This window comes from Erpetoichthys calabaricus, chromosome 11 (assembly GCF_900747795.2).
Source record: "Erpetoichthys calabaricus chromosome 11, fErpCal1.3, whole genome shotgun sequence".
Lineage (NCBI taxonomy): Eukaryota > Metazoa > Chordata > Cladistia > Polypteriformes > Polypteridae > Erpetoichthys > Erpetoichthys calabaricus.
Window position 1 is genome coordinate 117,901,596 of NC_041404.2, and position 23,177 is coordinate 117,924,772.

Consider the following 23,177-nt stretch of genomic DNA (forward strand, 5'->3'; position numbering starts at 1 on the left):
AACTAAAAGTGCAGAATAGCCTAGTGACTTAAACATTTAAATATAAATAATTTATTAATAAGAAGGAGTGAACCGCAGGGAATTTGCTTCATTTCGAGTTTTGCAAAAGCGCAGAAATGTTCGGAAATTTCATCAAACTCTGCAAAATGCTTTGAAGTCAATGGGGAAGGAGAAATTAATCAAGTATTAAGTAGATTATAATGATGCAATAGGTTTTTTAATGTTCCTAGAGGTAGTGAAGTGTGTGTGCTAACTATGATGGACTTAATATTGTAGCCAAAAATATGACCAGAGCTGAGAGGGAGTGGTGCTAACCACCATGCCTACCTGTGATAAATTTATACTCCAAGTCCTTTATTGCTCTATGATGTGTCCTATCACTACAACTAATTAACACCCACAGAGCCTGTGAGGCAATAGCTCAGTGTTATATACTCGGGGGCTGTTCGTGTCACTACCCAATCTGCGCTACATACAGAGGAGCACAAAATGCTGTTAATCCAGCAGTGAAGACACAAAGCACAAGAAATTTATGCAGAGCAACCAAATATTTTCATAATATTCTCATTATGGTCAGCTAATGTACCCCGCACGTGAAAATGTTGTGTATGTAACATAAATTATTCATGCATGCAGGGAGCAGTAGTGTGACATAGAGTACGCTTACAGTACGCATGCATGAAACATTTGTGCATATGTGAGACAAATCTGCAGGTAACGCAGATCAGGCAGTGGCATTCCCATCCAACATGGGCTGCAATAGCTCTGTGAGATGGCAGGAGTTGTCTGTAGGGCTTGGATTGAGAGCCCTATTGGGAGCCATGGAGAGTAGGGACCCGAGCCTGGGTTCGAATTGGGAGTCTTGCTGGTGCCATGGGACAGTAGGGACCCAGACCTGTGGAAAAAAGATAGCTGTGACTGTTGGTTGAGCATCTTTTCCTCCTATAAGGTCCAGTCAGGATAAGAGGAAGCACCTGGGACTTGATTTTAAAGGATAGATTCCTGCCTTAAGATTTTAGCCTCGCTTTTATGGATATTTATGGGATTGTTTTTAACATCCATGAGCACTCTTTTAATGGATTGTTTATTTATTGAACTTGAAGCACTGTATTATTTATCGGGACACTGTTTTGTTTTTGATTGAATTAATAAAAGCTCTGTTCACTTTTTTGCACATACCCTTGCTATGTGAATGTGTCGTCATTTGCCCGGCTCATTCCTTGGTTACGTTTTTGATGGTGGTGGGTTGAAGAGGCTCCCGGAATGGACCAGTAGCGTGGAGCTGCCCCGCATCGTCACATGGTCTCACAAAGTAACATGTTAAGCAAGGGAAAAAAAAGTTCACCAAAGCTGGCCGCACAGTGAATTTTCACAGAAAAATTTCGATGAACAAGGTCACTGGTGAACCCAGAAAATTTGCAGCAAAAAACACTGTCGAATATCACAGATCAAAGCTATTCATAAATTTTCCAAAGTCATATAATTCAGTTTCAGGGTGTCAGGACACACCATCAGGTACAAGCATACTTGTTGATTTCACAACACCTAGCCAGCTGAGAGTGACCTAACTTCAAAATATGAGGGAAAAGTCATGAAGAAAATAAATAAACTTGACAGATATCACCCACAATGGGATTTGAGCCCAGACTCTTGGAGCTAACCAATGCATGGCATATGGCAAGATGCAATTTGATTGGCCAGTTTTTGCACACAAATACAACAATACAATTCAATGTAATTTGAATCATCTGATAAGTATATTAAACAGTGGGGTAGATTTTCAATTTGAGTTGTAAATTTACATTATGAAAATCCACATATCCCTCCTCACACACATATAAAAATATACATTCATATATATCTAAATAAATTTAACATTCAAAGCTCTTATTTTTACTCACGATAAAATCTAAAATTATTGGAAGAGCAGATGAAATATTCAAAACAGGAGGCACATCTGTCCCACATTAACTATGCCCTCCACTGTAAAGCTAAAAGTTATTGCAGAATGCAGCATAACTAAAATTTATTGGAGGGCGTATCTGTGGCACTTAAAAGTCTTTTAAAATAATGAATTTAAAAACAAAGTGTGAAGCAGGAAAGGACATGGGCACCAACAATAAGGATGTTAATGAAACACTTGAAGGTATCAACAGAATTAGTGACAAAGGCATAGACCAGTTGGGTCGCTATTTAAGCACCTCACCGCTACACCCTGTGACCACAAGAATCCCACAACACTCACCTGAAACAACTAAACCCTCCACCCATGCACCAGTTCTGCCCTGGGCCTACTTATCCCTTGAGATATCAGTGAAAGGACTGACACTACCAAATGGTTTTAAAGTTGAGTTGTAAAGAAAAAGATGGTATTACAGAATCTTGGTAACTAATTGGTATTTTATAACATTAATAACAGTACTAATTTAACTTCCACTGAATCCGTATAGTGCATGGATTGCTTAAGTCACATGCCTACCATGGAGATTTAACTTATGCCAACAACCACAAGCTGTTCAATCACTGAGTATTTGCTGTGAGGTTGAATTCATTATGAAACATAGCTTTAGTGATTTCCAGTTTTATGTCAAACACTACTGGGCATGCTGGTTTGTAAAGCATTATAGCCAAGTGGAGCAGATGGATCAGATTCTTAGCTTGGAATTCATGGGCTGGAGCGACGTACTTAATCATGCACTAAACATACCTACGTTCTAAATCTATGAAAATGTATCTCTCTAAATGGTTGTGAAGCACAGTTGCAAGTGCTATGGGATGTTGAGCTGTAAAAGGTCTTTCGGCAATTTGTAAAAATCAGTACTTATCCGTCTCCTTGTATTTTGTAGCAATAACCCAGATGCATCAAACGAGGGCAATTGGCCTTCATTTCTACTAGAAACGTTACATGCCATAGTAAAAAGGAGATGAGCTAGAGGCAAGATTTGTTCCTTTTCAACCTAATCCTCTTCAACTTTACACTACTTGCATTTAATGAGAATGTTTCAGTAGAAAAAAAGTGAAATATTCTCCACAACCTCCTCTGCGGTCTTGAAAACAGCTCTGATGTTATCATTTCGAAATGAACGACCATACTGTAGTAAGTAAGTCTGGGATAGAGAACAGTGAACCTCCGCAACCTTGTGGAAAGCAACCTTCATCAGGTCTTATGGGACAACTGAAAATCATTCAGCATTTGGGCTTGCTCAGAGGCATTAGTCAAAAAGTTACCTTTCTAAGCCCATCCATCCACTTTTATTATTACACTCACATTTGTCCAAGCTATTTGGTCTTTCACAATGGACCTTTCACAAACTATAGTGGTTTAGGGGAATATTTGTCTTTTTTTTTTTTAATTTGGATTTTTTTTATTTATTAATTTTTATTGTAATCATTCCATACAAATAGATTAATTTATAACCAAACAAAAGTGAAGACAAATCAAACCCCACCCCTGAGAAGGAGAGCTTAGCCAAAGGAGAATTGCTTAGGGCTTTTTAATAAGGCAACAATAAACAAAAGAAAGGGAGAAATAAATATATATGTAAATAAGAGATGGAGAAGGGAATTAAATTTGGTAATAGTTATTTCTCTTATTCTTAAATAATATTGATTAGATCCTGCCAGGTTTTGAAAAAATTTGGACAGATCCTCTAACTGAGAATTTGATTTTTTCCAATTTCAAATAATATAAAACATCGGTTTCCCACTGACTTATCAGAGGAGAGTTAGGTTTCTTCCAATTTAACAGAATAAGTCTGCGTGCCAAAAGTGTAGTAAATCCAATCACTGTTTGCTTGTCCTTCTCCACTTCAAGTCCATCTGGAAGAACACTGAACACAGCTGTTAATGGGTTAGGAGGAATTGTGATACCAAGGCTGTCTGAAAGGCACTTAAAAATTTTGGTCCAAAATGATGTTAGTTGGGTGCAGGCCCAGAACATGTGACCCAGTGAGGCAGGAGCTTGGTTACAGCGTTTGCAGGTTGGATCTTGCCCTGGAAACATTTTGGACAGTTTTAAGCGAGACAGATGAGCTCAATATATAATTTTTAGTTGAATAATTCTATGCTTTGCGCATATGGAGCTCGAGTGAATTCTCTGCTTTGCTACCTTCCACTCCTTTTCTGATATATTGATTAAGAGATCTTCTTCCCAATGTCCTCTTGGATCTTTGAAAGGTAGGGACTCTAATAGGATTTTATATAATGCAGAAATGGTGTTTAATTCCTCGAAATTGAGCAGTATTTTTTCCAGCATTGTGGAGGGTACGAGGTGGGGAAAATCTGACAATTTCTGTTTAACAAAATTTCTAATTTGCAGATAGTGAAAGAAATGTGTAGCTGGGAGGTTGAATTTTGAACGTAATTTTTCAAAAGATGTAAATATGTTGTCTATATAAAGATCTCTGAGCATTTTAATCCCAAAACTTTTCCAGGTATTAAAAACTGGATATGTTTGCAAGGGTTGAAAGAGGTGGTTCTCTTGCAGAGGTGCCACTGATAAAAGATTTTCCATCTTAAAATGCTTTCTAAGTTGATTCCATATTCTGAGTGAGTAAAGCACAATTGAGTTATTAGTATATTTGCGATAACTTGCATTTGTTGGAGAGCAGGCAGGGAGTATAAAGAAGTACTACAGGATTTTACTTCTATTGCGGACCAAGCCTGTGTATGTTCATTTATTTGTGTCCAGGTTTTTATGGCTTGTATGTTTGCTGCCCAGTAATAAAACTGAAAATTAGGTAAAGCCATGCCGCCTTCTGCCTGAGGTCTTTGTAGGGTCGCTCTTCAGATACGTGGGTGTTTTGAGTTCCAAATGAATGAGGTTATTGTTGAATCTAATTGTTTAAAAAAAGATTTATTGATATATTGGAATGTTTTGAAATAAAAAAAGAAGTTTAGGAAGGATATTCATCTTAACAGCGTTAATTCTTCTGGCTAGAGTGAATATTTGTCTTTATAAATATTTCCAGACAATGGATTTAAAAGACCATTTGGGAAAGTATGAGAAAGAGAATTCTATTGAAAGCCATTTATTCAGAATTTCTTCTCTTTGTCTGACATCCTGGTGGGACTCTGTAAGGTATAAAGCAAGGCAGAGTCACCCCACAGGAGATGCCAAAATCCACTAGGCATTCTAAGGTGTGCCCAATCATTCCAGTATGCAAATGTCTATCCTCACATCTTCCAAGGGGTTGTGTCTTGTAAACGTCCAATGAGAAGAGTTCAGGTGGTTCTCTTGCCTTATTTTAATGTCTCAGCCAGGGATTTTTCCCCTGGCTGGAGTTCAAATTCTTGCTTTTTTTTGGTTATCTTTTTTGCTCATTTTTTTCTTTTTTCTTTTCTTTTCTCAATTATTTATTTTTTATTTATTCATTTATTTAATTTTCTTTTTTTCATGTTTTGCTCAGTTTTATATGTTGATTATATGCATCTTTCTTTAATTGTGCTTTGTCTATGTATACAGTACAAACTGTAGTTCTAATGTTCCATGTGTTTTGTGGGTGAACCTTCAAGTGGTGAGATCATCTGCCAATTACCACTGGGAACTGCACTCTGTCCTATAAATTCAGACTGTCTCTTACAGTTTCTGGTGGTTCATTTTGAATACATTGTGGAGTGTTGAGTTCTTGTGCCTTTGTAAATTCTTTATGCCTTGTGATTTTTCTTGATTTTTTCAACCTTCTATTTTGAGTTTTGACCTTACTTTCGGATTGTGTATTGTGTATTACTAGAGGCAATTCCATTTTGCCTTTGTGCTCCACGGAGCTGCAATGTGATTAGAATAAGTTTGTGTAGAATAAATCTATTGCTTTATAAAGATTTGGTGCTACCCTCTAGTGGGCATTAATGGGAGTGTTTGGGACAAAGTGCTTTGTAACTCTTTAGTGCTAGAGACTCCCAGATCATGAAACTTATGTACAAATGACCATGATTTTTTGGGGAATTAGTAGTTTAAGGGCTTCTGCAAAAACAAACCATGCTTCTGTCATTTGTACCTGTGGTCTTACTCTTTTCGCTAATTGTTTAATCAGAATTTTTCTAACAGAAGTTGATCATTTTAAAATCAAGGCATTATTACTATGAACATGGAGAGAAAGCTAATAAGAATTTAGCTCAACAAATCCACAAGCAGGAAGTTCGCAATGCAATCCCAGCAATCACAGATGGAGACAAAATCATTGATCATAAAAATATAATGCACACATTTAGAGACTACTATAAGTCCTTATATTCTACTGTGTTTAAAAAAGATAAGACACAATCTAATGCATTTCTGGATGCATTACAGATACCACAAGTAGATACTCTCAGTGCAAAGGAACTGGATAAACCTCTGGCACTATCAGAACTACTAGATGCTATAAACTCACTTCAAGGTGGGAAAGCAGCAGGGACTGATGGCTACCCTGCTGAATTTTATAAAAAATTCTCAATTAAGCCAGCTCCCTTTGTATTAGCAACATTTACAGAAGCTAGAGACAATAAAATTCTACCTCAATCTTTTCGCCAAGCATTAATTACCGTCTTTCCTAAGCAAAATAAGGACTTATTACAATGACCAATTTCACATCTGAATAATGATGTTAAGGTACTCTCCAAAGTCCTTGCTAGAAGAACTGAGAAAGTGCTTCCTTTGGTAAGACGAAACTGAATTTATTAAAGGAAGACACTTAGCTTCCAATCTATGATGCCTGTTTAATGTAATATATTCACCCACAAAGTATAACACCCCAGAGATATTATTACCTTTGGATGCAGAAAAAGCATTTGATATAGTTCAATGGAACGACCTAATCACTACATTCGAGAAATTTGGGTTTGACCCAAACTTTTGTGCATGGATCAAATTACTGTATACCAGTCCAAAAGCTTCAGTTTGTATTAACAACATTAATTCAGGCTACTTCAAACTAGAATGTGCTACCAGACAAGGATGCCCATGTCACCACTACTTTTTGCAATCATCATTAAGCCACTGGTAGTTCACTGTCGAAATGCTTATGAGATAAAGGGGATTATCAGAGAAGGACTTGAACAGAAAATTTCTCTATATGCAGATGATATGGTACTGTATATATCAGATCCACAAAATACCGTGCCTGCAGTCCTAACAGCACTAACAGAATTTCAAAAGATTTCTGATTTCTGAATTAATTTGAATAAAAATGTACTCTTTCCAGTGAATTCTCAAGCACACAATATTAGAATAAACACCTTCCGTTTTCTCATTGCAGATCAGTTTAAATACCTAGGGGTAAACATCACAAGTAAACATAAAGCACTTTATCAAAAATTTTTGCTGTCTGTATGTAAAAAATTAAGTAACACTTGCAAAGATGATCTACCCTTCATCTCACTTTAGCTGGAAGAATTAACATTGTCAAGATGAAAATCTTTCCTAAGCTTCTTTTTCTATTTCAAAACATTCCAATATACATCAATAAATAATTTTTTAAGAAATTAGATTAAACCATAACCTCATTTATCTGAAATTCAAAACATCCATGTATCCTAAGGGCAGTCCTAAAAAGACCTAAGGCAGAAGGTGGCATGACTCTATCAATTTTATTACTAGATGGCAAATATACAAGCTTTAAAAACCTGGACATTGACAAAAGATAGATGAACATACACAGGCTTGGTCCGCAATAGAAATAAAATCCTGCAATACTTCTTTATATTCCTTGCTTTGTACCCCAATAAGTACAAGTCATCGTCGATTTATATTAATAAGCCCGTTGAGCTTCACTCACTCGGAATATGGAACCAATATAGGAAGTATTTTAAGAAGGAGAAGCTTTTATCTGTGGTACCTCTGCCTGAGAACCACCTTTTTCCTCCCTCTGAAACGTACTCAGTTTTTAATGTCTGGAAAGCATCCGGGATTAAATCACTTAGTGATCTATATATAGACAATGTCTTTGCATCCTACAAACAATTACAGTCTAATTTAATTTTCCAGCAACACATTTCTTTCACTACCTTTAAATTAGAAACTTTGTTAAACAAAACCTTCTCGATTTTCCTTACCTCTCACCTACTTCTATTCTGGAAAAAATATTGATCAATCTTGACGACTCAGACAGCATCTCCGTAATATATAAAACCATTTTACAGTTCCTCCCTTAAAAGAGTACAGTGGGAAAATGATCTCTCACTCAACATCTTAGAAAAGGAGTGGAAGGCATCAATGCACAGAATTCACTCGAGCTCCATATGTGCAAAGCATACGATCATTCGACTTAAAATTATATATATCGAGCACATCTGTCTCGCTTAAAATTGTCCAAAATGTTTCCAGGGCAAGATCCAACCTGCGAACGCTGCAATCAAGTTCCAGCCTCATTGGGCCTTATGTTTTGGGCCTGCACCAAATTAACATAATTCTGTACCAAAATCTTTAAATGCCTCTCAGACAGCCTTGGTGTCATAATCCCTCCTAACCCATTAAAAGCTGTGTTTGGTGTACTTCCAGATGGGCTTAAAGTGAAGAAGGACAAACAAACTAATTGCCTTTACTTCACTATTGGCACATAGACTTATCTTGGTCAACTGGAAGAAACCTAACCCACCTCTTTTAAGTCAGTGGGTAACTGTTGTTATATACTATTTGAAACTGGAAAAAATCAAATTCTCACTTAGAGGATCTGTACAAAACTTTTTCAAAACCTGGCAGGATAATCAATAACATTTTAGAATAAGCATTTAGGGCGGCACGGTGGCGCAGTGGGTAGCGCTGCTGCCTCGCAGTTGGGTGATCTGGGGACCTGGGTTCGCTTCCCGGATACTCCCTGCGTGGAGTCTGCATGTTCTCCCCGTGTCTGCGTGGGTTTCCTCCGGGCGCTCCGGTTTCCTCCCACAGACCAAAGACATGCAGGTTAGGTGGATTGGCGATTCTAAATTGGCCCTAGTGTGTGCTTGGTGTGTTTGTGTGTGTCCTGCGGTGGGTTGGCACCCTGCCCAGGATTGTTTCCTGCCTTGTGCCCTGTGTTGGCTGGGATTGGCTCCAGCAGACCCCCGTGACCCTGTGTTCGGATTCAGCGGGTTGGAAAATGGATGGATGGAATAAGCATTTAAATTGAGGAAGCGGATTCTCTCCCCTCTTTTTTATTCTCTTTATTTTGTATTCATTTATTAATTTATCTATTTACTTATTTTTATTAGTTTAAAGTTTTACTCTGTTGGCTTTGCTCTCTTTCTCATGGGTGGGGATTGATTTGTTTCGAACCAAGTTTTGTTAAACTTGACTTGCTTGTATGGAATGTTATTTGATTTTAATAAAATCAATAAAATGCAAAAAAAGTTGATCATTTTAACATTAAATTAGATAGTTTATGTTTCAAGATATATACCATCAGCAAGCATCACAAATACAATTCACAATGAACTTGTATTGTTTAGTTACATTTTTTACACAATTGTTTATTAAAGTGTGACTTTCTTGTCAATGATTGGCCAGGATCATTATTGAAAAGAAGAATCCAATGTCGAGCAGGAGCGATATAGTATATGCAAATGAATGGCAAGGTTTTAGATAACACCTGAAGAGAGTCATGACTGGCCTTACAATAATAAGCCTATGCTGAGGAAGGTATAAGAGCACTTCCATATTGGAACTGCTTATTATTTTTATGACCTTTTATGTTGAATTTTATTCTGTAATGATTTACACATAGATGCCCTTTTGATTATTGTTGTGTGTGCTTTATCTAAGCTGAGATGACAGACACGATTAAGAATTCCATTGTAGTAGTAATAAATGGTGACTATAAAGATAAAACTGAAAATGAATAGAAAACCTGTGATAATCTGAGATTGAGCTCTCTAACTCTTGTCTGCATCTCCTGAATCATTTTTAGATTCCAATATCAATGTCTGCAATAGACTCATGACTGTATAAAGGTGGTAAATCTTCTTAGTTGGGCTTTTCCTTTCTGGCTATGAAGTAATTTACCAGAGTTATGGCACTAACAGTATCTACATTTTCAAAATCAGTTACATTTGAATGACTGTTTAACCACAGACACAGCTTACTAGGGCATTGGTTTTTATGATTATTGTCTGTTTTCGAAAATGTCAAAAACATGAAGCCATCAAAAATGAAAGTCAAACCAGCACTCTTGAACAGGTCTGAACCCAAAGTATAGGACTAAGCACTCCAAATCAGCTGAGCCCCTACATCAAGAAGGCTTCACAGGCCCAAAAATGGGGTAAAATCAAAAAAATAAAAAATAAAAATGTCTTCAAAAGGAGGCAGGGAAATGGAAAAAAAAAAACTGTCCAAGTTACTGAGTATCCCTTGGAGTCCAGTTAAATCAGTCATTAGGGAATGGAAAGACCGTAGCACATGTGTAAATCAGCATAGAGCAGACTATCCACAAAAACTGAGTGATCATGCAAGAAGGCTAATGAGGGAAGCCACTAGTAGATCTATGATAACTTCAAAGGAGTTACAGGTTAGAATGACTAAGTTTGGAGAGACCGTACAGACAACAACTGTTACCGGGTCCTTCACAAGTTATAGTTTCATGGAAGAGTGACAAAGAGAAAGCCACTGTTAAAAAACAGAGAGAGTTAGCCAGCAGGCATATCATGGACTCTGAAGTCAGATGGAAGAAGGTTCTATGGTCTGAGGAGACCAATATTGAGCTTTTTGGCCATTTGATTAAACGCCAAGGTTGAACACGGCACATTATCAAAAACACACCATTCCCATTGAAGCATGGAGGTGGCAGCATCACACTTTGGGGGTGTTTCTCTGTAGCACGCTCTGGAAGATTTGTAAAGTAAGAGGGTAAAATAAATGCTATAAAATACAGAAACCTGTACCTTGGGAGAAGATTAGTTTTCTAGCAAGACAATAACTCCAAGCATAAAGCCAAAGCCACATGGGAAGGGATTCACAACAACACTGCTAACGTTCTGGAGTGACCAATTCAGAGATGCGGAGCTCGGTCTAACTGAGAATTTGTAGCTGAACTTGACAAAAGCTGTTCACTCACAATCTCCTTGAGAAGTGCTGCAAAGTAGAATGGTGAAAAATGGTAGTGTCGAGATTTGCAAAGCTGATAGAGGCCTGTGCACACAAACTCCATTTTGTCACGACTAAGAAGTTGCATCTGCTAACTACTGACATGTAAGGGCGAATACTGATGCAATCAATTACTTTGTGTTTTGTATTTGTAATTATTTTACATCACTCTGCAGAGAACTGTTTTCACTTTGAGAGAAATAGACTTTTTCTGTTGATTAGTTTCAAAACAGCCAAACTAAATTCACTGTGATTTATTGTTGTATGTTCCAGTAGTGGGGATTACTTTTTATAGCCAATACTAGTGGGCTTCGCCCCCTGCTCGCTTCGCTCGCCAACCCCCGTGTTTGGTTAATTGGATATACAATTTTACATGTTTTTTTTGGAATTGTTTCAATTTCATATTGTTTCCATTTCTGTAATAAGTAATCCGAGTTTTTCTGTTTGTCCCTGTGATTTATTGATTGTCATAGCAAAAGCTATTCTCACAGTAAACTGTAAACATTTTACCACGAACGGCATATCACAATCTCCTTTGGTGTGTAATGTTACTCGCGGAATATATACATCACCTTTCTTTTTGCCTGTTAAAGTTTGCATCGCCTCTCCGAGATCATCAATATACACCCGACTGAATTGTGTACTCTTTGAAATTTAACCTGTTGTTCCTTTAACTGTTGTGGGACCACAGATTCTCAGAACATATGGTCCATTATTGTGTAAATCCACATTTTGTCCATTGAATGATGCGAATGCGAAAAGACTTTGTTGTCTACTCTTTTTTCCAGACCTCAATTTATCCTGGTATATTTTAAATTACACCTGGTTCTGATGATTAATCACCTTTTGTTTGCGGTAATGCAATTGTTTCACAAAAGTTTTACCTGAACAATCGCTGACTTCCTAAACCCAAACACAACTTTCTAGCACCCTCTCCAACGCCCCCCCTTACCGCATGAAATCAATACCCCGCTATCAGTCCTCTGTGCTGTACTCCGCCTTCCCTCAATCGGACCTAACAGTCACTTAAAACCAAAAAGCCCTCAACCTGGCTGGGACGCTACAATACTTTCGAATTTTACTGCTTTCATAGTCTGTATCTTTGTCTGCATGTGTATCGCGCCATCGTTTGTTTGAGCCTTTCGAATTCCACTGCTTTCATAATCTCTTATCTGCCTTCATTTCTCTCCAATGCCTTTGGGTCTCTATTCTCCGTATTGTCCTTATACGCTTTCCATGTGCTGAGATCATATGATTTGTGTGTACTCTGTGCTTTTACATGATTGATTTTTTTTTTGATGGGTGTGCTCTTATACAGTATATTCCGTACTATCTTTGTGGACCTTTGCGGACCTCGTAGTGTCTTACGTTTGACACTGGGGTGCAGTGCAGAATCCTCTTTTCTTTGTGGCTGTGTCATTAATTGTTAGCTATGGGCGCGTTGTTTATCCAGGCGGGCTCGTGTTTGTATATCCGTCAGTCGAGCTCATTCATTTTGAACCCGTGCCTGCTTTGCTTCCGCAGTTTCAGACGCGCGTTGTAGGTGCCTGCATTCATTGATCTTATCCAGGTGGGCTCATGTGTGTATCGTTGAGCAGTATTGTGTTTGAATTTGGTGTAAAGCGTTCAGCGGTTTGTACAATCCCAAGCAGCACATTATTCCTAACTTCACTCCGCAGTAGTGCCACTCACAATATGGTGGTTGTTTTATTTGCTATTTCCGTTAGTTGAGCTGTAAGCGCCTGCGCAGTACGTCTCCTGCGTCTACCGCCGTGTACCTGGGTCCACGCCATCCGGTTTACCATTCTCGGTTAGTAATATGGATACTGTACATCCTGTTGTGGGATAGCTTTGAAAAGTAAAACTATTACAAAGTTTGTGGACATTATAAAAAATGGTTGTGGATATATAAATAAGATCTTGAAAGGAACCCTCATCAAGATAATATGGTCACTGTTCTTTTTCTCTATAAATACTCCCCATCCGTAATTATGAGAGAAAGAGAAAGACCAAGTGGGGACCCCAACTGGGAATGAAAAAAACAGAAAACAAAAATAATAAAAAACACTTTTTATTTGTAATAAAGTAAGAAAGGAGATACTCGATCCAGGAGCCTTGCTTACAAAACTTTGCAAGGATTCAAGCATGAAAATATGAACACAGCAGAAAAACAGCAAAATGTGTATGGTAAATAAATTTGTAAAACCATTTCTATGCAATACCATTTATAAATCACAATCACCTTGTAAATGCGTGTATGTGAGAAAACCTCAAAAGTTGTTCTGGAACATCCATGTACGAAGCATGCTGATGTCAGAGGGGGACATTTTTTGTACACTGGGTGGTTCCATTAGGCACCCATTGTTGGGACTGGGAGTGAGAAGTTAAAAGGCAAATTTCCTGGGCAGGATGTAGGTATTTGCTGTATTGCAAAGGAGTCACCACTTTGAAGTTTTTGGCTGGTTGAGATTACAAATAATACCAAGTTGTGATAACAGAACTGCTCCTTCCTTGGAGGATGTCTGTATTTACCTGACTTGGAAATTAACATGTTTGACAATATTAGTTTCTAATCAGCAGATCTGTACTCATTAATGGTTGGTAACAATACATTTTGTTAACTTGTGTTTTCATTAATTGTTAAACCCAGGAAATTTAGATGTGCCATTGTTTAAACCGATTGTCCAGGACTGACAATGGCAGGGACTGAAGGAGATTTAAACTCCTGGCAGGAGAAGGCACAGGAGGGACGGTCCACTGAGAACGCTGCCAAGACACTCAGACAGAGCACAGGGACTCATAGGCAGACAAGGGTACCTGGCTGGCACGACGTGAGGCACAAGGACAGCAACACTTACTTCCAGGGAGGAAGAGACAGGTCCACAAGGAGACGCCAGTTGTGGGTCCAGTGAGAGAGGGAAGACGCATGATAGGACCAAGCAAAGCTGGCAGACGAGAAATGAGGCGTGCCTAGGTCACAGCAACACAAGGAGCCCAGAGTGGAAAAAAAGGAACGACAAAGAGACGCTGACAAGCATTCAACGATTTGACAAAACTTCTGTTGGGAAACGAGTGTCCGGTGAACAGAATGCATCCGTGGACAGTTGAACAATTAAGTGTTGGGGTAACACATTGGCGCAAACTGGACTCTGCACCACTAAAAGTTGTATCCTCCAATTCTTGTTTTTAACAGACTTTTAGAGTGTGGACAGTGTGCTTTCCTTTTTAAAAAAAAAAGAAATTTCGTACCTGATATTGTTAGGTTTTTTTTTTTGTTATGTGCGTTTATGTTTTAATTTACTTTATTGTCTTGTGTAATAGAAGGTACTGTTGCTTTTCCTGAAATTACTGTTGTGTCTTTCATTGTGTGTTTACTCACTGCCCAATTTAAAGAACCCTGTGTGCTATTTTCTGTAAATCTCAAGAGTTCCCAGTCTCTTAATAAAACTGGGTAGCATAGTCGGATATTTTAATGGTGTCTAAGTTAGATTTCCTGTGAGTGTGACCAGACACCTGTTACACTAGTCAACCTCATACACTTCGTTGGCTCGTAGAGTAGCTCCCTCTTGATGCTCTGAGACCCCGCCATGTAAAGTATCTTGCTGTGCTCTTCAACTGAGAGTGCAAGATCATGCGCTGCACTATAGTGCCTCTCCCACAAAGAACGATAGACACTTGGAATAAGCTACCAAGTAGTGTGGTAGACAGTAAGACTTTAGGAGCTTTCAAAACTCGACTTGATGTTTTTTGGAAGAAATAAGTGGATAGGACTGGTGAACTTTGTTGGGATGAATGGCCTGTTCTCGTCTAGAGTGTTCTAATGTTCTAATGCTCCTCTGCACTCTTGTGTAAGGCATCTGATTGGGTGGCCACCGTCACCTGACACATGTAATGCCATGATTGCTGTTCCAGTGAATAGTTTAGGCCATATGAACACTGGGGGTTCACCCAGTTACATTACCAACTAGCCAGACACCACCTACAGCACCATCATGTCTGTCAAAATTACTTTGCCTCAAAATAAATAACTTTTGGCTTGACCCAGGCCATTGAGCAACAATTCAGTCATTAGGGAATGGAAAAATCACATTTCATTTATTTATTTATTTATTGTATTTATATTATTTATTTATTTATTATTTTTTTTATTAAATTACATTTAATCACCTGTGCAGATCAGCATAGAGCAGACTATCCACAAAAACTGAGTGATCATGCAAGAAGAAGGCTAATGAGGGAAGCCACTAGTAGATCTATGATAACTTCAAAGGAGTTACAGGTTACAGTGACTAAGTTTGGAGAGACCGTACAGACAACAACTGTTACCGGGTCCTTCACAAGTTATAGTTTCATGGAAGAGTGACAAAGAGAAAGCCACTGTTAAAAAACAGAGAGAGTTAACCAGCAGGCATATCAGAGACTCTGACATCAAATGGAAGAAGGTTCTATGGTCTGAGGAGACCAATATTGAGCTTTTTGGCCATTTGATTAAACGCCAAGTTTGAACATGGCACATTATAAAAAACACACCATTCCCATTGTGAAGCATGGAGGTGGCAGCATCATACTTTGGGGGTGTTTCTCTGCAGCATGCTCTGGAAGATTTGTAAAGTAAGAGGGTAAAATAAATGCTGTAAAATACAGAAACCTGTACCTTGGGAGAAGATTTGTTTTCTTGCAAGACAATAACTCCAAGCATAAAGCCAAAGCCACATGGGAAGGGATTCACAACAACACTGCTAACGTTCTGGAGTGACCAATTCAGAGAGGCAGAGCTCGGTCTAACTGAGAATTTGTAACTGAACTTGACAAAAGTTGTTCACTCACAACCTCCTTGAGAAGTGCTGCAAAGTAGAATGGTGAAAAATGGTAGTGTCGAGATTTGCAAAGCTGATAGAGGCCTGTGCACACAAACTCCATTTTGTCACGACTAAGAAGTTGCACCTGCTAAATACTGACATGTAAGGGCAAATACTGATGCAATCAATTACTTTGTGTTTTGTATTTGTAATTATTTTACATCACTCTGCAGAGCAAAATAAATAACTTCTGGCTTGACCCAGGCCATTGAGCAACGATGTTTGCCAGTCACCTCTTGAATGACTTATGCAATAATGGAATGTAACTGCTTATGGTTAACAAAATTAGCTTCATTCTTGCTGCATAGATTAGATAGATAGAACTTTATTAGTCTCCAGGGGAAGTTTAGCTTTTACAGAAGCTCTTTAAATAAATAAATACATAAATAGATAATTAGATATATATACACATATTATGGTCCGAACAAACACCAGAATGACTGAAAAGGAAGATAAATGTAAAAGGAAAGAAAAGAAAAGAAAAACTTTTAACTTGGCACTCATAATTACAGTGAGGCATTATACAGGAGTACTGCTGTTGCTATAAAGAAGCCCCAGTAGCGTTTCTTAATGCAGTCAATTGCTCCGATTATGTTGGGAGAACCAGACACTGATGCAAATTGACTCTTTATGTTGACAAAAACATGTTTTGTTTTTTTTTTGTATACTCAAACCATACAAAAACTGAATGTACTTGTTGGTCGGTTGGTTGGTTAATGGCTTCTAGCACAGCAGACATGACAGATTGAAGCTTGGCTGAGATATTCATGACCTGTCGGCCAGTTCCCTGAGAAGTGACAAGAGCTAGCTGATATAAACTGATGAAAAACCAAAAAGTGTTCTTCAGTGCAAATAAGTAGCATTGGCCCTCTTAAAAAGTAAATAAAATAGACTGTGCATCATATTCATCTTTTCTGAGTAATACGTTTGTCATATCAACATACATTATAATAATGGCTCAGTGATATGAATTATAATACATACAAGTCGTCATTTAGCCAGTTTTTCTGCATTTCCCTACTTCAATAAGGGTCTTGTCATTTCCCAGTTTGTTCAAAAATGTTGCGTATGTAAGGACAGAGTTGCCTTAAATACAACACCCTCCACAATTATTAGCACCCCTGGTTAAGATGTGTTCTTAGGCTTCTAATAAATTCTTTTTTTCCCAAAAAATATAGGCTAACAACACAAAAAAGAGAAATATCCAACCTTTAATTGAAGTACATTTATTCATTGGGAAAAAAATCCTACATTAAGTAATACATTTTTTTACATGAAATCATATGTTGCACAATTATTGGCACCCCTAACAATTCATATAAAATAAATGTAATTGAAGCATTTTTATAATTTCTAGTTTAGTTTTTAAAGTTGATCAGAGTAAATTGGAACTTTTAATTAGTAATTAATGACTTCCTGTGTCCCTGGGGTATAAATATGACGTGACACAGAGTCATATTGCTCTTAGCCACTCTTCAACATGGGAAAGACAAGAGAACATGCCGTTCAAGTAAGGCAGATGTGTGTCGACCTTCATAAGTCAGGTAATGGCTACAAGAAAATAGCTACTTGCCTAAACATGGCTGTATCTACAGTCAGAGGAATAATAAAGAAGTGTAAAACAATGGGAATAGTGAGAAACAAAGCTGAACGAGGACCCAAGTTTATCTTGCCACCATGCACAGTGAGAAGGATAGTAAGAGAAGTAAAAAAATTCTCCAAAGCTCACTGTTAGAGAACTGCACCAAAGAGTGGTATCTTGGGGTGGTCACAAAGTCTCCATGGCAACCATAAGATGCTATCCCCATGCCAACAAGCTGTTTGGGAGACATGCAAGGAAAAAGCCTTGTCTCACCTACAGTCACAAACGTAAACGTCTGGAGTGTGCTAAGCGGTACTGGGGCTTCAACGGACCGTGTGCTTCGGTAAGATGAAAATTGAGCTTTTTGGCAACCAACGTTCTAAGTGGGTCTGGCATGAATCCAAGAATGTGTATGCGGAAAAGCACCTCATGCCCACTGTAAAGTATGGTGGAGGATCTATGATGCTGTTTTTCTTCCAAAGGCCCTGGGAACCTTGTTAGGGTGCATGACATCATGAACTCCTTGAAATACCAGGACATTTTAAATCAAAATCTGGTGGCCTCTGCCAGGAAGCTGAAGATGGGTCATCATTGGGTCTTCCAGCAGGATAATGACCTTAAACATATGGCAAAAGCTACACACAAATGACTCAGCAGACACAAAATCAAGCTCTTCCCATGGCCATCTCAGTCCCCAGACCTCAACCCCACTGAAAAACCTGTGGGCTGAGCTGAAGAGGAGAATGCATAAGAGAGGATCCAGGACTCTGGACGATCTAGAAAGATTGTGCAAAGAGGAATCTTGTGAAATGTTACAGGAGAAGATTAAGTGCTGTCTTGTTGGCAAAAGGGGGGTGTATGAAATATTAACAGCAGGGGTGGCAATAATTGTGGCACACATGATTTCATGTAAAAATGTATTTTGTAATGTGGGATATTTTTCCCAATGAATAAATGTACTTCAATTAAAGGTTGGATTTTTCTCTTTTTTGTGTTGGAAAAAAAAAGAAGCCTAAGAACACATCTTAACCAGGGGTGCCAATAATTGTGGAGGGTGCTGTACATGCATGTTCCCCCATCAAGTTTTCGTTTTTAAATCCTGAAATTTGCATAGGAAGTTGTGTATGCAAGCTTTATAATTGAGGCCCCAGATCACCACTGGATTTAAAATCCATACCCTTTTCATGAATAAAAGAAAAAAGAAAATCCCAATCTGCAATGTGATCAGACCAGAAGGCCGCACCTTTTCACCAGCGAACGAGTGAGCAGGGAACATCACAAATCTGGAATACAATATTTTATGATAACCATACACTTTTTTATCACACTGAAGCACAATGAGGGCACAAACTCTGTTTTTTGTACTGGTTAAAGAGGAAAGAGCAACTTGTTAGATTATCAAACTATGCCCATTTAGTGTAACATTAAAAAATGGGTGACCAATCTGGAGTGTGACTGAAATAAAAAGCCAGTTTACCTGTGAAAGAGAAAGGATGGATCTCCCAATCACAGCAATGAATGAATTAGAAAGCCATGTCCTTTTTTTGCATTTAAAAGACTGTGAGTTGAATGAGGTGGGACATAACTGGGCCAGACAGCCATATCTTTTCTGCCCATTAAACGGAGAGAAGGGGAATAAGATAGGATTAGAGAGCCATACCCACCATTTAAACACGTACCTTATTTCTTTACAAAATAAGCACTGTTTGTTATTTAAGCTGTCATTAAAATTTTATATGTGACTATTATTTATGCTAATAATACCGCTTCTATGGAGCAGTAAAATATTTGGCAAAAGCAGAATGAGCCAGAATGCATTCTCAAAGTGGAAATTAATGAACATCTAAGCCATAAAATGAGACTGTATTGTGCATACAGGCCCACTTTCTTCTTGGCACCTTGTGCCCTCTTATTACACCCTTTACTATGTGTTGGGATGGCTACACCACAACCACCAAAATGGGACACTAACAACAAAATTATCTGTTCCTAAAAAAAAAAAGAGAAATAAAAGAAAAATCTATGTTCATCTTGAAATGCTTAAATCTCGCTCAAGTGGGTGAGCCAGTAGGATTGCAAGGATAAACGAAGTAATGCAAAACTAATGAACAACATGGCCTGGTGAGTACAACAATGGATTTATTGCAAGGACCAATTGTGTGTCAAAGAACAAAATGATATGGATATGATTTATTAAGGCATCAGTTAATTGTGCGAGTATAAATAGAACACAGATGGAGTGCAAATTGGTCACTAAGTGGCTCAGAATGACTGTAATAGACTCACAACTGTCTTCAGCTATTTAACACAACGATTTATGCCACTTAATCTATTGAGGCCCAGGTGTTAACTCTCCAGCTAAACCCACCGGCACAAATTAATACATTTTATCTTCGTACCCAAGTCTCAGAGGCAAACAAATTAGAACAGGCCTCTATGCAACCTCGCTTCTGCTCCTTAACTAGAGGTATCAGTCAGAAATTAATTTTTACATGTCAGAACCCTTCTCTAGTCGACGGTACATGTGTAACACAATGACATCTAATCAAAGTGCTCACTCAGCTGCCACTTTGCAGCCACATCAGGAAACAATAAGGCGAGCTGTAAGACCAAGAAAATGTGCAGACCCTCCACGATGATTTATGGGCTTTTGTGACTTGTGATCAAAACTGATATTGCAGTGCTTATTATTGCTGGATTATTTTTCTGGTTTTTGATCCTGTTGTTAAACGCCTGTGGTTATGCTTAAGGGTCTAGAGAGCACCACAGTATCAGGTGAGCTAGTTTGGAAGCTGTTTTGCAAGACAAAAAAAATGAGCACAGATAAGACCATTTATTTTGAGCTATTTTCTTTAAAACTGAGTGGAACTGAAAATAATGAAATAATGTTGTTTTGTAACTCCATATATACTGCTCAAAAAATTAAAGGAACACTTTTTAATGAGAGTATAGCATCAAGTCAATGAAACCTCTGGGATATTGATCTGGTCAGTTAAGTAGCAGAGGGGGTTGTTAATCAGTTTCAGCTGCTTTGGTGGTCATGAAATCAACAACAGGTGCACTAAAGGGACAACAATGAGATGACCCCCAAAACAGGAATGGTTTAACAGGTGGAGGCCACTGACATTTTCCCTCCTCATCTTTTCTGGCTGTTTTTTCACTAGTTTTGCATTTGGCTACAGTCAGTGTCACTACTGGGAGCATAAGGCGATACCTGGATCCTACAGAGGTTGCACAGGTAGTCCAACTTCCCCAGGATGTCACATCAACACGTGCCATTGCCAGAAGGGCATGGAGGAGATTCAATGAGACAGACAGTTACTCTAGGAGAGCTGGGCAGGGCCATAGAAGGTCCTTAACCCATCAGCAGGACCAGTATCTGCTCCTTTTGGCAAGGAGGAACAGGATGAGCACTGCCAGAGCCATACAAAATTACCTCCAGCAGGCTACTGGTGTGAATGTCTTTGACCAAACAATCAGAAACAGACTTCATGTGGGTGGCTTGAGGGATCGATGTCCTCTAGTGGGCCTTGTGCTCACTGCCCAGCACCATGGAGTTCGATTGGCATTTCACATAGAATACCAGAATTGGCAGGTCCACCATTGGCGCCCTGTGCTTTTCACAGATGAGTGCAGGTTGACCCTGAGCACATGTGACAGAAGTGAAATGGTCTGGAGAAGCCGTGGAGAACGTTATTCTGCCTGTAACATCGTTTAGCATGACCAGTTTGGTGATGGGTCCGTGATGGTCTGGGGAGGCATATCCATGGAGGGACACACAGACCTCTACAGGCTAGACAACGGCACCTTGACTGCCATTAGATATTGGGATGAAATCCTTGGACCCATTGTCAGACCCTATGCTGGTGCCATGGGTCCTGGGTTCCTTCTGGTGCACGACAATGCAGACAGTTCCTGGAGGATGAAGGAATTGATACCATTGACTGGCCCCCACGCTCGCCTGACCTAAATCCAATAGAACACCTCTGGGACATTATGTTTCGGTCCATTTGATGCCGCCACATTGCACTTCAGACTGTGCAGGAGCTCACTGTTGCCCTGGTCCAGATCTGGGAGGAGATCCCCCAGGACACCATCCATCATCTCATTAGGCGCATGTCCCCCCCCCAACGTTGTCAGGCTTGCATTCAAGTACGTGGGGGGGCCATACAAACTACTGAGTACTATTTGGAGTTGCTGCAATGAAATTTCAGCAAAATGGACTAGCCTGCTGCATCATTTTTTCAGTTTTTTTTTTCTCAGTGTCGTTAAATTTAGCCCTCTGTAGGTTGATAATTTTCATTTCCATCAAACAATGTGGCATCCTTTCGTTTCTAACACATTACCCATTCCATATCAGTAGAAATATCCAGCATGATTTTTTTCCCAGTAAGATGTGATATGTTTTCAAAGTGTTCCTTTAATTTTTTTGAGCAGTTATATTCAAAGGAAAGTAAATTAACATAAACCAGTGCACCTCTTCATGGACATGTTTAGATAGATAGATAGATAGATAGATAGATAGATAGATAGATAGATAGATAGATAGATAGATAGATAGATAGATAGATAGATAGATAGATAGATAGATAGATAGATAGATAGATAGATAGATAGATACTTTATTAATCCCAATGGGAAATTTAGTGTTTAGTGTCTCCTTTATATATTTATACATGACAGCTTAAAGGAAACATAAATTTAATTGTGGTTCAACCCAATGCTGCTTAACTGGGCAGTTGTCAAACTGTTTGCGTGACTTAAGAATCTGAACTATTTGAAGCTCATCAAAGTTACCAAGATAGATAAAGTGAATAGATATTTGGAAATTCCATATAGGATAGCAAAAGATTATAATAGAAAAATATGACAGACTGATTAGTTAAATTGAGCCTTCAAAAAAGGCAAGACAGTTGATGATGAAGTCATCAGAGAGTCACAAAGGCAAGCTAAACAACGTGGACAATGGACAGAACTACCTGAGCAGATGGAAGTTTATCAGAATGGCCCAAGTTACATGATGTGGTGCCCACTGCACTGGCACCTTTACACAGTTTCAGACTCTGGGCAACCAGGGGATGGGAGACTTGAGACACAAACAATGATGACGCTTTAAGAAAAATAAATAAATGAAAGTAACTGTTTACAGTAATGTCTTGCAATTATGTACGCTGTTCATGTACGGACATTAACAAATACAAGATAAATAAGTGCAGGTGCTATATACAACAACTACAGGAAACAGAACACTACTGACCTCAATTTGGATTGCCTCTATTAATTCTCTGAATACTTACTATATATGAATGAGAGTTGCCAGTTTTAGATTTTTAATAAATTTTCAAACATTTCTGAAAACATTTTTTAAATTTTTCATTGTGGGTTACTGTGAGCATTGTTATGGCTAGCCAAAGGGTCTGAATAATGGCAATTCCATGCTCGACCAGGGGGCGATGTGATGACACCACTTCCGGTCCCGGCGCCTTTGATGACGCCACTTACAGTCCCACTCACGATGATGTCACTTCTGGTCCCGCCTCTGAGGGCATCACTTTTGGTCCAGCCTATGATGACGTTACTTCCTACACTGGCCTTTAAAGCAGCCATCTTGTCTCTGTACCGGCAGTTCAGTTGTGGACTTCAATCTGGAAAGATCTGTATATCGATTCTTAAATCCATTTTGCAGCCAGGACATATTATATTA